At 32.0% G+C, this 14,156-nt stretch overlaps 2 long non-coding RNA genes across 2 annotated transcripts; both read left to right on the top strand.

Annotated features, from left to right (window-relative positions):
• Positions 1-3,302: 3,302 nt before the first annotated feature.
• Positions 3,303-4,789, top strand: LOC140179717 (uncharacterized). The gene is made up of 4 exons (XR_011873532.1): positions 3,303-4,204; positions 4,286-4,495; positions 4,566-4,637; positions 4,723-4,789. It is a non-coding gene; the product is annotated as an uncharacterized lncRNA (long non-coding RNA).
• Positions 4,790-4,863: 74 nt separating this feature from the next.
• On the top strand, positions 4,864-6,663 carry LOC140179716 (uncharacterized). The gene is made up of 6 exons (XR_011873530.1): positions 4,864-4,935; positions 5,017-5,102; positions 5,557-5,640; positions 5,722-5,808; positions 5,954-6,000; positions 6,083-6,663. It is a non-coding gene; the product is annotated as an uncharacterized lncRNA (long non-coding RNA).
• The last annotated feature ends 7,493 nt before the right edge of the window (positions 6,664-14,156 follow it).

Genomic DNA, 14,156 nt, shown 5'->3' with positions numbered 1-14,156 from the left:
GAATATATTTATTTGTTTAGTTATTATAGCTGTGATTTCTTATTAGTTAATGGTTATCTTATTCATAATTGTCATGTCAAAGGTATTTCATATTAAAAATTTAAAAATAACATTTTTAAAAATTAATAGTTATAATATATAATTTGAGACAATAATTTAATTTTTTTTAAATTAATTTAATTAAATACTATATTAAAATTAAATTATTTAAATAATATTTAAGCTATTCTAATTCGTAGACATATATATTAGAGTCATTTTCGTAACGACAACCAACTGAAACAATGTCATCAGCTCGAACATGTAGAATCTGTGACCATCATCTTGCTAAATAAGTTTCTATCATTCGCTATCTATGTAATGTGATAAGGTATAGAATAACCACGCTGAAAAATTAAATTGACTTCTATTACTATTAATAGTATTACATTTATGCACCATAAGGCCGATGGTTTTTGAAAAAAAAAATCACAATATATTATAAAAAATTATTACGAAAAATTTAAAAGAAGAAAATTTAAATATAGTACCAATATTTGAAATTGTATTTCCAAATTTGACACAAATTTAGCAAAATTGAACCTAAATTGAGAAAATTCAATCTCATTATATATTTCACTACAAAAATTTTTGGGTAGACGTAGAAAGTATAGAGGGGATGGAATATGAACTTGGCCTATAAAGCTCCTTGGAAGCAATTACTCAATTAAAAATCGAACTCCTCCTAAGAAAATTAACTTTACCCACATTTTATTAGGTTGGTCATAATATATAAGTAAATCCAACCATACGTGAGTAAAATAAAGTTCATTATCCCTTTGTGAACTCTTACATTCATGTAATTAGAACCTGAATCAATGAATACAATGAGATGGTATTTGATGGATGTGGTGCATTGTAAACAATTACGATAAAAGACAATCGCACTGAAACGTTAGACGAAAAAAAAAAAGTTAGAGTAAGAACAATCATCAAATTATCAAAAGAATAATATAATAAAATGACTACATAAAAAATACCATAACAAATTGTAGCAACTTTAAAAAGATCAACTTCGATAAAAAACGAATAATGTATTCTTATTCTATGAAGTAATCAAAGAAGAATAACAAAGTAGATTTTCAGATCTAAGCTCATGAACAATAACAAATTTTAGCAACCTTAAAAAGATCAACTTTAATAAAAAGCGAATAATACATTCTTATTCTATGAAATAATTAAAGAATAACAAAATAAAAAAATTACTTTGATTCTCAGGTCTAGGCTCGTGAAGTACAAAAAAAACTATATATAGTTTTTAGTAGTACACAATTAATTATTGATATCAATTTTAATTTATAGTAATTAGAATTATAAATTTATGTTTAATTTTTTATTATTAATATCTTAATTTTTTTAAAATATATTTTGTTTTTATAAAATATAATATTTGTACCATTTAGACTTTTTCTATTATTATTATTATTATTATTATTATTATTATTATTTGATATTAATATTATTTTGTCACTATTAACGTGTATATCAATTTGTCATTAATAATACTTGATTAAAATTATTACATAATAATTAAAAATTAGAATTATATTTACTAATATGATTAGAATGATTAAAAATATTAATGATCGATAATTAGTATAATCATATATTAAATATTAACTTTTATATAATTATAATAAAAATATTTTTTTTAAATTAGTATGATCAAATATTATTTATTAAATATTAATTGTAATATAATTATAATAAAAATATTTTTTAAAAATAAATTTAAAAGAAAAAGTGTATATATTAATATTAAAATACATTACATCAATTTTTTTAATGTCAGAATACTATTTGTTGTAAAATACTAAAATATTATAATAACTAGGTAAAGGGTTTAATTGTACAAATAATTAAGATATGGAATAAATTTCTAAACTTAGCTATTTGAATATAGAATACTATATTTGAAATTAATTCTAGATAACTATCTAATTTTATTATTTTTATTTTTATATAATTATAAAATTTGAAAAAAATTTTGAAATCTTAAAACATGTTAAATAATACGTGTTTTAAACATTTATTTTTATTAAAATTTTAATCATATTTTAAATTGATTAAATATATGATTATTTTATATGTTAAAAATATATAAAATAAGTTTATTATACAAATTACAAAAAACATAATTTATCTTTTAATTTCAAAAGAATACGGCACAGAACAATTGCCCTATAGAATGTATAATGAATTATTAATGATATATACAAACTAATTACAAAGGCATGGGTTATGACATGCTATATTGATCTAATATAGATCGAATTTAACACTTACCTATTAAAATAATAAAAATAGGGTCTGTTACACGTACAAGCCTTCGTGATTTATAAGTTTTATAAATTGGGCCAAGTCCATCAAAAACCACACGCACCATATTCTCCACACTCGAGCATAAATACACACGCGTTATTCAACCGTTTCTTTTTTTCAAAACGTGCTTATTATGAAAGACTATTCTTCTTCTTTCTCAATCGAAACCCAAATCCTCAAAATTCAAGTCACATTTGAAACTAAACAAAGCTATGAAGAAACCGTCCAACTCATCGCGAAAAGTAGAAGAAATAAAAAAAAAATATACAAATCTCCATAAAAAAGCACCAAAAAGAACGAACAAACATTATTCAAGTTACTGTTTCATTTTTCTTCTAGGTTTTTCATATTTCTGTTTCTGATTTTGAAATCGAAGCACTATATCGTCATATTTCTCTCTTTGTTTCACCGTTCTTGGTTTAGATCTCATATTACTGTTCTGATGAAATTATTCAAGTCGTTTATGCTGTTCTAGGTTTTTCTCTATCGTTTACTAGTGAATGGTTTAACGTATGTTTTGATCTATTTTTGTGCATGTTTCGTCCATGTTTGCATATTTTTTAAGTAGGTTTGTATACATATAAACTTTGTATTGAATTTCAAGTGGCATTTTGAACTTAAAAGTAGAGGTGTATGGGACTGATATGGGACTGGTGCTGTTGTAATTTGGGTGTATGCGGCTGGTATTTGGGTGTGTATGTCTCTGGTATTTGGCTGTATTTTTTATCTATTGACAGTATTTCTTTTTCCTTGCTATAAAAATGACAACCCAAAACCAAGGCGAAAAAAATACAATGTAAGCGCACATATATATATATATATATATATATATATATATATATATATATATATATATATATATATCTTAGAACAAGTCATTTTTTCTAATACAAATATAGGTTATTTAAATGACTCTAATTTTGCTTTGTTTACAGCAAACCAAAGACTTGAAGTGTGCCACGAGACTATTGAGTGAAAAATTTGAAAAGATGAGCGAGCCAAAGAAAGCGATCGTTCGTGAATTAGGTTTTGGTAGACTCATGCACATCCCACAAATGAATGTGCCTCACAAACTATTAAAAGAGTTGGCTAACTCCTTTAAATTGGGCAAAAACACACTGAAAACAAGCTATGGTTCCTTTAAAGTTAAATCCAAAATAATAGGGGTTGTCCTTGGCCTCAATGCATCAGGTAACTGATTACAAAAAATCTCTATACTTCCATTCTTTGTAATATGTTCTTCGTAATATCTTATTCTGATCTCATGTAATCAAGTAATAAATTTAGGTGTATATGAGTGATATTTGGGTCTATTTCAAGTTATTTAGAGTGTAAATTATTTTTTTTTTGTAGGAGATCTATTTCCTGATAAAGTCAGTTATAAGAAACTTTTTGAAGAGAATAAACTTACTTTTAGAAGGTTCTAGGGGAACACTCTAAAGAATCTGACCGATGACATGATAAGTATCAATGTTAAAAACGAACAAGATTGCCTGATGTTCAAGAGAATTTTTATCCTCTATATTCGGATGGCATTCTTGTTGCCAACAACAATAAACAAAGTATCTCCTGTGCACCTAATTCCAATTTTTGAGATGGACAAAATAACGGAGGAAAACTGGAGAGTCTGTGTGATGAATTTCATCATCAAAGGCAAAACTAATTACCGTCTGAAAAAGAAAAAACAATCGACGACTGCTTCTTTGCCTTGATGATAATCTATTTCCATTTGGCAAAAAACACAGACAAGAAAGAAGAAAAAAACCCTGGACCGCCCTGGATTAGCAACTAGAATAAAGAGCTGCTGGTTGCAAGGATACGAGTAAAGATAGATGGTCATATGGTAAGTGATCAGAATACCTTCTCTAATTTGGGTGTATTTTATTTACGTAGATGCTGTAAACTAACATTTCTACTGTTTCAGAGCATCGTTAAGAAGGCAGAAACAAAAAAGAAATTGAAAGAAATGAAAAAAAAAAGAAAAGAAAGAAGAAAAGAAAAAAATAAAAAAAGAAGACAAGTTCATCATCTGAGAGTGATCCATCATAGATTGAAGTTAATTTTTCTCTAAGTCTGAGTCTAAAGAAGCCTCAAAGGAACCTAGAAGGAAACAACCCAATAGGACGGCCAAAAAGTAAGTAATATTTTTGGGTGTATTTTGTGAGTTTTGGGGTGTTTTATCCTAATAATTGTTTGCTTTCCAGAATGGAATCCAGAAAGAGGAAGTAGATTTTAGAGGATTCTAGTTTAGAAAGCAAAAGTGAATCCAATGATGAGTAAGATTCTGAAATTATCATCACTTTCTTTTCTGTTTCTATCAAAATTTAATGTATTAACAGAGGATTTCTCATTTAATTTCAGGAGTGAAGAATCGTTGCCAATTAAAAAATAAAAATCAAGGAAAAAAATTCAGACTCCCGCAAAAAAGTATGCATTGCTTTTGAGAATATTTCAGCATCAATATTGTTGTATTTGTCTGATTCATAATCTTTTGATTTTTAGGACGCTATCCAAAAAAAGAAAGCACATAATTGAGGATTCGTCTTCTGAAGAAGAAATTCATTCCTATGATGTGTAAGATACTTTCTGAAGTTATTTTACACTTTATCATCAAAACTATATTTTGTTAACATGTACTTTTGAATGTACTGTCAGAACTGAAATTGGAACTGAAATAATAGAAGAATTTTCAAGACAATCAAAAAAAAGAAGAAAACAAATGAAGAGGCTACTGCACAGGGGTATGTTGAATTTAGGTGTATATTACCGTTTTTGAGGTGTTTTGGTTGCTGATTATTATTCTTGCTTTATTTTATAGAATTTTGATATTCTGATTTAACTAAATAGTATTTTTACTGAATGATATTTATTCTATACTTAGAATGTCGAAGGTAAACTTAGAAAACGAGACTGATCCTTTGTTTCAATGACAAACAGATCAAAGCAGTGTAAACATATCTTTGGATAGCATGTAATTTCTTTTTTTATACCATTTTCTAAATTCTTTTTTTTCCATATTCTTTTAATTCTGTATATATATTTTGTAAAACAAAAAGCCCTTTAATGTTGTATTCAAGAAATAAAGGCAGGAAAAAAAATAAAAATCTGCAACTACGTAAGTTCTAAAAAAAAGAGACTTTCAGGGTGTATTTGGTTATGATTTGTGTATTGTTTTCTTATTTGGGTGGATTTCAGATTGAGTCAGGAAGAAGAATCGGTGAGTGACCCAACTCAACAACAGATGATCGTTTTTTAACTGCCCTCTGAACCGCGTAATATGTAAGTTTTACAACTAAATTTCAACCTTTTAGTCATCTATTTTAAAGGGATTTCTTAACGTTTTATTTTTGTCTTATTTAGAGTTCCAATTCAACTATGTCTGCCTTCATCCCAGACAACATCAGTAAGTCCTATGCCACCAATCGAACTATCCCCCGCAACAGAGAGGTGAGAAATAATATTCGGGTGTATTTAGTTATGGTTTGGGTGTATTTTTTTCTTATTTGGGTATATATCTTGAAAATTGAGCTGTAATTGATTTTTTTATAATTTGATTCATTTTCTCTAACCTTGCAACACTCCACAACCCCAGAAATTTGATGAAAGCACATCGACGGTACCACCAGCTCCATCTAAAATGTAAGTTCAGCACAATATAACTTGGTTTTTGATATCATTCATCTATTTTTATTCTTATAATACGATATATGTCAACACGCAGTGATCCAGCCCCTAAAGTCACTGTTGCTGCACTATTGATGATGGCCCAGACAGCATCCTACATACCTAGAGAATTTTTGTTGCTATCATTCAGCCTCGCTTTCACTTATTCTAGCCAAGAAGAAACACAGACCCAAGAGGGACAGGAGCAACCAGAATCTCAGGTGGGAAAAAGTCCGAAAACCAGAGTACTAATAGATGAATTAGATGAGCTGGTGGAAAAAATTACAAATAGTGGAGTAAAGACAGCACTGGATTTTACAGATGGTAAAAGTCCCCCAATTGAAAAGTAGATCGTGGGTTAGATTTTTGACAAGTTTGAAACTCTTGCAAGGAGCAATTTAATGTCAGCCGAAATGAAAGAAAAATACTACCTCTGCGCCACACGTATAAAGACATACGGGGACGAAAGTACTAATGAGTATGATCTAGTTTGCACACTCAATGCCCAATAACCATTGGTGTTGTCAAGAGTCCACTTTCCATATCTAAAAGCTACTTCATATATCGAAGCCGACGTAATATTAGAATAAGATGAATGATTATATTATGACATGTGACTGCAATATTGATTGATGTAATTAATTTGGGTATTTTGTTTTTCTAGATTGTCACTGCTATGTGCTGATCCTGAACCAAGAAAATATTAAAAAATTTTAGGAAGAAATTTATTGTCTCCCGCCTAATATTGTGGTAAGGTGTAATGTAATAAAATTTGGGTGTATTTGTGTGATTTTTTGGGTGTATTAAAAATTTTCTTTTGGTGTTTTACAAATGCTGTAGAACATGGCTATTGAAAATCATGTCGGTGGGGAGTTCTTAGAGCCAAAATCCAAAAAGCCATTTATGGTCGAAGAATACCCAATGTTTATACCCTTTTTGGACCTAAAAAAATTAGCATCACATCCATATATAAGTTTTCATTTCTAAAACTTCTTATCACAATTTTTTGGTTATGTGTGAATTAAACTAGAACACTTTTCAATGTGGACATGCTTCAAATTTTTGCACCTATTTGCTATTCAGAGCATTGGTGGATATGAGTGGCTGACGTAAGAAAGAAAAATTTTTATATATTTGACCCATATCACAAGGAGTGTCCCTCCAAACACAGAATGAATCTAAATAAATTTGTTGCAAGTTGATTATGTTTTTTGCATTTTAAAATTTGGGTGTGTTTCAATTCAAAGTAAGGTGTACAATGTAACACCCTTACTATCAGAATGTCACACTTCCGGCTGCGTCACTCTGATAGCTCAGAAATTACGACGATTTTAACAATATTTAATATTAAAATATGAGTTCGTTTAAAACTTAAATCGCATAACCACTGAAAGAACTTTTTTAATAAGTAACATACATCCATACGCGCACACACACATATATATGCATAAAATTAATTTTACAAACATTACATAATCCATATTCCTATCCCTCTTATAAAAACTTGTAAGGATAAAGGCGAGGGAAAAAGTAACTAATACAACACAACATAGCATTTAAACAGAAATGAATTAACTAAGCTCTTCCAAACTTCGTCGTACATCGTCCTTGAAAGGGTTTCTCACTATAAGGTTACAGAATTGCTATAATAAAATATGAAAATAAAACTATTTTTAAAATTCAGTGATTAATAACCGCCTTATGCTTCTTTTCAAAAGTCGAAATCCTTTCTAAAAGGAAAAGCTGTTAATTTCTCAGAAATTCAAAAGCCTTCTTAAAAGTTTTTTTTAGACAGCAGAAATGACCAAACTATTCCAAGCATAGGTTCATTAAGTCTATGCTGAACCAGTTTAGTTTTTCATACTTTTCTAAACCAAAAACACACACCAAGCACGGCCATGGGTACATCTTATAACCAACCACGGTCCTAAACGCAAACAATTCAAACAACAGCCAATCCAACCAATTTTCAATCACAAACACAAGTAGAAATGTTCAAGCACAATCAAGAAGTTACATCAAGTAGAGCAATTAGCAATTAAACATAACTATACACATAGGCAAACCAATTACAATATGCACAGCCAAACAATGTCACATAGATGTAGGGGTGGCAACAGGGCGGGTAGGGGCGGGTTTTTGCTCTACCCGACCCCGCCCCGCCCTACAAAAAACCCGCATCAAACCCGCCCCGCCCTACCCGCGGGTTGTAAAATGTTAAACCCTAACCCGCCCCTGCGGGTACCCGCCCCGCCCCTACCCGCCCCTATAATTATTAAATCCAACAAATAAAATTAAATTTTAAAAATTATATAACCACCATTTACATACATAATATAAATTAAAATAAAAATTTATATATGATATAATATTATTAATCATTTTACTAATTATTTTATATATGTTACATATATTATATATTAAAAATATATATATTTACATATATATTATATATACCGGGGCGGGTAGGGGCGGGTTCAACCTAAACCCGACCCCGCCCCGCCCCGCCCAAGAACCCGCCCCGTTAAAACCCGCCCCGGTGCGGGGGCGGGTAATTACCCGCCCCGAGCGGGTAGGAGCGGGGTGGGTACCCGCGGGTTCGGGTAGTGTTGCCACCCCTACATAGATGCATATGATGAATGTCTGCCCTATGGCTGATGAGTCTTATCAGTCAGTTATCAAGCCGGCCCGACAAGTCCGGTTTGCTAAACCCTTGAACTGTCTCCCAACACGTATCCCCATGAGTCTATGCATAACTTTTTCTCATATATATATATATATATATATCAAATTGCTCAATGGGGATACCATTCCCGAGAATTTATAAGTGCCCGGTCACCCTTACGTTGTAGGGTCAACAGAGTATCGAGTCTAACGTAGAACACGTGGTGGCAAGCCACAATACTTTACCTAGGAAAACTCGTATCTCAGATAAAAGAAGTACAAATGCCACATATTCATTTATTCATCATCATTTCCGCACTTCATTACAATTCATATCAAATCAATTATCATTCAAGCCAGAAGTCACTTTTTTCTTTAAAACCAGAAAACAAATTCTTCTTTGTTTCAAAATTCAGAATCCTCATATCTCAATTGTTCCAAGTTCATATTCCACTTTTCTTTTAAAATCAATCCTCTTTAAAAGACACAAACCTTTCGCTTTTTAAATCATCTGTTAAACTATTTTAAATCAGAATTGTCAATTAATAACCTTGGCAAAGACTCAAGACTCTAGTGAAGAATAGCCTACATCATTTCTTAAATTCGTTAGATATCCCCGAAATCATAGTTACTTAATTTGAAGTCAATTGAGATAAAGACTTAAAGCAAAAACCAAAACATGTTTAAAATACTAAGTTCCAAATCAATTCCATTTCATTCTTAAATCGATAACCTTCCCAAAGGCCCGGAATTGTTTAATCTTGCTAAATCAAAATTTAAAGAGTATTTTAAAAGCAAAACGAACATAATTAATCAAGGTTCAATTTCTTCTAAAATCAACTAAAAATTCTCCCAGAAGTACTTCTATAGTCAAACTTCAAAATATAGGTTCTTTCATATTTAAATCAATCTTAAACATAAACTTCCTGTAAACAAATTAAATTCGAAATATCTATTTCTTAATAAATCAAGAACCAAGCAATGGAACCTCTCAAATTTATTCTTTTTCTAAATCATATTTTAAAATATAATCTTAATTTTCATAAAAATTTGATAGCATCTCCTCTAAAACTTGGACTTTGCTACCCTTTTCAGGTCCCAGCCAAACATTTTCGCAACCCGTGTCTAATGGGTTCAAGACCAAATTAGTTTTCAATAAGACCAAATTCAAACTTTCAAATATTAAATATCATTTCAAATCAAAACAGTCAGATATCTCCATTTAACAAAATCAGACATTATTTCAATTTAACAGAAAACCATATTCATCCAAGACAAATCAGATAATAAATAAGACTTACATAATCACCAGAAATACATTTAGCAAGTCATATCTATTTATAACAATTCCAATTTAAACTAAATTAGTTTGTATAAAAAAGTCCCTACCTTGACATGTTGAAATCACAACCCAAATGCCTCACAGAATTCTTTTCGCCTCAACCCGAATCGACGACAACCAAAACCTTTACTCCGTTTGCTCTCTCAATAACAGAAACAGCCCCAAATGCCACATGTAAGCTTGGTTACTAATTCATAACACATTAATATTGCAAAGACTTTAATACACGTAACAGGACACTAACGCAGGGGTTATTAGAACATAAATACTTACTATAAAAGAAAACAGAGCAGTGGTGATCTCTGAACTGATCTGGTGGCAACCCCGACAGCCACCCCAAGCGGCAGCGGCGACCTGAACAACATGCAGCGACAATGAAGTTCCCAAAAACTCAACGGAAAGGAAAACCAACTTAAAACCCTTACCGAAAGTGGCCGTGGTGGTTCCTGGAATGGCGGCTTCCAACGGTGACTGTGGCGGACATGAACGGTAGTGGTGGCAGCTGGCGTTTCCTAGCGGCAGAAGCTCGGCCACGGCGGCGCGGCTTCCAGCAACAGCGGTGACGGAGCTCGCGACGGCGGCGCATCCTCTTTCCTCCACGCGACCCAAACGGCGGCACGGATAGCAGTAGCGGCGAGCTTCACAGATGGCGACTAGCGGCCTCCTCTCCTTCGCGTCTCGCGTGGTCTCCTCGGTCGGTGGCACAAATGGCGATGCAATGGCGCGGGACCTCGGCAACAGCCCGAACGAAGGTGGCGAGCTGAACGGCGGCAGCCCCCTCTCTTCTTCTCTTCTCCCCTGTCGCAGCTCCCTCATTCCCGTCACCCTCTTCCTCTTGGATCTCCTTCTCCATTGCCAACAGCGGCGGCGGCGGTGACACCCACCGCGCCGCCTTCCTCTCCTTCCCCCTTCTCCCTTTCCTGCGTCTCCCTTCCCCTCTCTTCCCTTTCTTTTTTCTTTCTTTTTCCTTTCAGCTGAAGCTGTATGTGTATGTTGTGATTTGGAGGGTGGCGGCTAGGTTTGGGTTTGGTGAGGTGAATGTGTGTGAAAATTAGGGTTAGGGTTAGTTTAGTAATTTTAAATAAAAATAAGAATAATATAGTAATTGAAATCCAAATTAAATCTAACTCTAATCATATATAAAAAATACTATTTGCTCATTAATTTTATAAATTATTTTTAATTAAATGCTCAAATTCAAGATTTAGAGATGACATAGTTAATTTTTTTTATTTATAAAAATGGAAGTATTAAATTCTAAAATCTTAATTATTTAAATCAATTCATATAAAATTCTTACTATTTTACAATTACTAAACTCTAGAATTTAAATATAGAGAAACTCAATAATTGTAAGATTGGATAAGAATCTTAATTTATTTCAAATTTAATTAATCAAAATTTGTATTAAATATTTTTTAATAAAGAAATCTCTGGAATTAAAGTCACAAATAAATAATTTAATTCAAAATTAGTTTATAATAATCATTTTTAAAAGTTCTAGGGCTTATATACAGTGTGATCCTTTGAGTGTATTCATTTATTAGATTTATTCTTTCTTATATTTTTCTTTTTTTTTATTTTTAGGGGTACGTGATTTCGAGAATTAAGGTATATGCCGAGGGCACCTCTCAAAAAAAAGATTGTGAAATTGAACCTCCATACATTGACATTTCAGGCCAACAAACGCCGTATAAATCTTTCACTTTGAAAATTGTGTTTCTTCTTACTGTCCTATTTTAATTTGCTAAATTATTTTTTGTTTTCAACTATGATTGTGCTGTTTATGTAATAAAATTATTTGAAATAATCTAGCCTCAAAATGTTAAAAAGGAAAAGTATGAGTGGAAAAATTGGACTCAAGTAATTGTGTTTAAAACTATATAACTCTGTATTACTTTTCTAAATTAACAGAGTTAATTAAAAGAATATTCTTTTAAAATAGGTGGAGATGGACCACTTTAGAGTTAAATTTGCTTCCAGATTCTTTTTCATGAGATGAATCGTGACAGAGATACATTGATTAGGGAAAGTGAAGCAATGAGATTGTCCAAGCCATCTGAAGTGTTGTTGAGTTCATATTGTCAAGTAGATTCATATGATATTGACAGTGACAGTGATTAATTTCAATGTTATCTAGTCTTAAAATAATTCGAACACTTCTTGAAAATTTTGTGAATATTTAATCCAGTTGTATTATAAATTTTTTTTGCATAAATAAAATTTTTGTGCTGTATTCAAAAGCTGTAAATTACAGGTTCAAAAAAATAAAGAAAAACAATACCAAACCAAATAATACACCCAATTACTTTAATAATACACCCAAATATATACCCTAAACCCTAATCCCTAAACACTAAACCCCTAAACCCTAAGCCAGCTAAACCCTAAACCCTAAAATCCTAAAATCCTAAACCATAAACCCTAAACTCTAAACCCTTAAACCATAAACCCTTAAACCCCAAACCCCTAAACCCTAACACCCTAAACCCTAAATCCTAAAATTCTAAACCCTAAACCCTAAAACCAAACTCTAAACCCTAACACCATAAACCCAATATCCTAAAATTAAACAAAACACTAATTTCTAACATAAACAACAACATCTGAAAAATATAAAATTAAAATGTCAAACACAAGAGAATTCAGAAATACACTCAAAAAGCTGAGCATTACACCAATATCCTGTAACTATACACCCAAAAATCTATCTTCTGCTGTTGGATCTCAGAACAGATAATTCATAACATGTCCGTGATATTTGTTGGAATTTGGTTGCACCACTGATGCAGTATAAAAAAGGTTTAACTGGAAATAATAATCTCACATATTATCAAAACTATTAATAAAATAATTAAACTCAATTACCACCTATTTAAAGAACATCACTTTTACCTTGCTTAGAGCTTTCATTTTCTTCTTCTTTGAGGCATTTGTAATCTGTTTGTCCAACTTTGAACCTAGCCTATTTTTTGGATGTCCTCTTGTTCGAACCCTTGGAGGGCTTTGAAGCTCGTTAACAGATTCCAAGTTGGCATCTTCATGAGATAACGAACATGTCTCCTTCCTTTTGGCTTTCAGTTCTTCCATCTCAAGTATGACGTTATCATAGGCACGGTGCAGAGTGATAGTTAGTTCCTCAGATTTTGATGCAAATTCGCATATATTTTGTGAACGAAACACCAATTTGTCAAATCTCTTTCTTCTTTGCTCCAACAGTGGCTCATCATGGCTGCTCTTGATGTGTGTGTGTTGCCTCTTTACCTTCTTGCTCCATCGTTCCAATATATATCTCGGTGAAACTTGGGTTACTCGTTCAAAGCTTAACACGCTTAGGGCGTGACGGCACAATATCCCACTTGACTCGAATAATAAGCACTAGCATTTCACTTGGGCTACTATTGAGTCGTAAGTAACCACAAACTTGTTGAATGTTGAGTTGGAAATTTGTTCTCCAACTTCGTATACCGAATAGCCTAAAGTGGAGTTCATTAATCTTGTGATGCAATTCAGCTTCTCGCTGAATTGTGCTTGAACTTTTTTAAACTTTTGATGAGTGTGCACATGTTGAAACTGAGCTTCTTTGAAGGATTTTTTTGCACACGGTATGACCGTGTGAAAATCTGTAGCATCCGATTCTCTCCCTCTCTTTGCTCCCTGCTTCTGAGGCAATTGTCGTATTGTTTGACGAATTGAATAAGTGAGCTATTCCGGGTAATGAACTTGTTAAAAAATGAATGCATGCTCTCGCTCCTTTGTGTGCTTCTCATCCCGGCCCAGAAGTGGTGATCCAGATAAATTGGAACCCATATATGACGATCTTCATAAAGATATGCAAAATACATCCAAATTAGACTATAATACACCCAAAAACATGCAATTTATACCTCTGCTGTAGATTTTAAACGTCATTACCTGAAAGTCACTTGTTGTCCATAAGACCATACTTCAGCAGAAAATCATCCCAATGCCTATCAAATGATTCTTTGGTATGAGAGTTCCAAACAACATGACTCATTTCTTGTTCGATTTCTATGTGTCCCTTGTAGCCGTTTAATTTAATTAGAATCTTCTTCATGATGTGCCAAATACACCAACGGTGAATTGTTGTGGGCATACAAGCCTC

Source organism: Arachis hypogaea, chromosome 2 (genome assembly GCF_003086295.3).
Source record: "Arachis hypogaea cultivar Tifrunner chromosome 2, arahy.Tifrunner.gnm2.J5K5, whole genome shotgun sequence".
In the NCBI taxonomy this organism is placed as follows: domain Eukaryota; kingdom Viridiplantae; phylum Streptophyta; class Magnoliopsida; order Fabales; family Fabaceae; genus Arachis; species Arachis hypogaea.
This window is presented reverse-complemented; position numbering and strand designations above follow the sequence as displayed.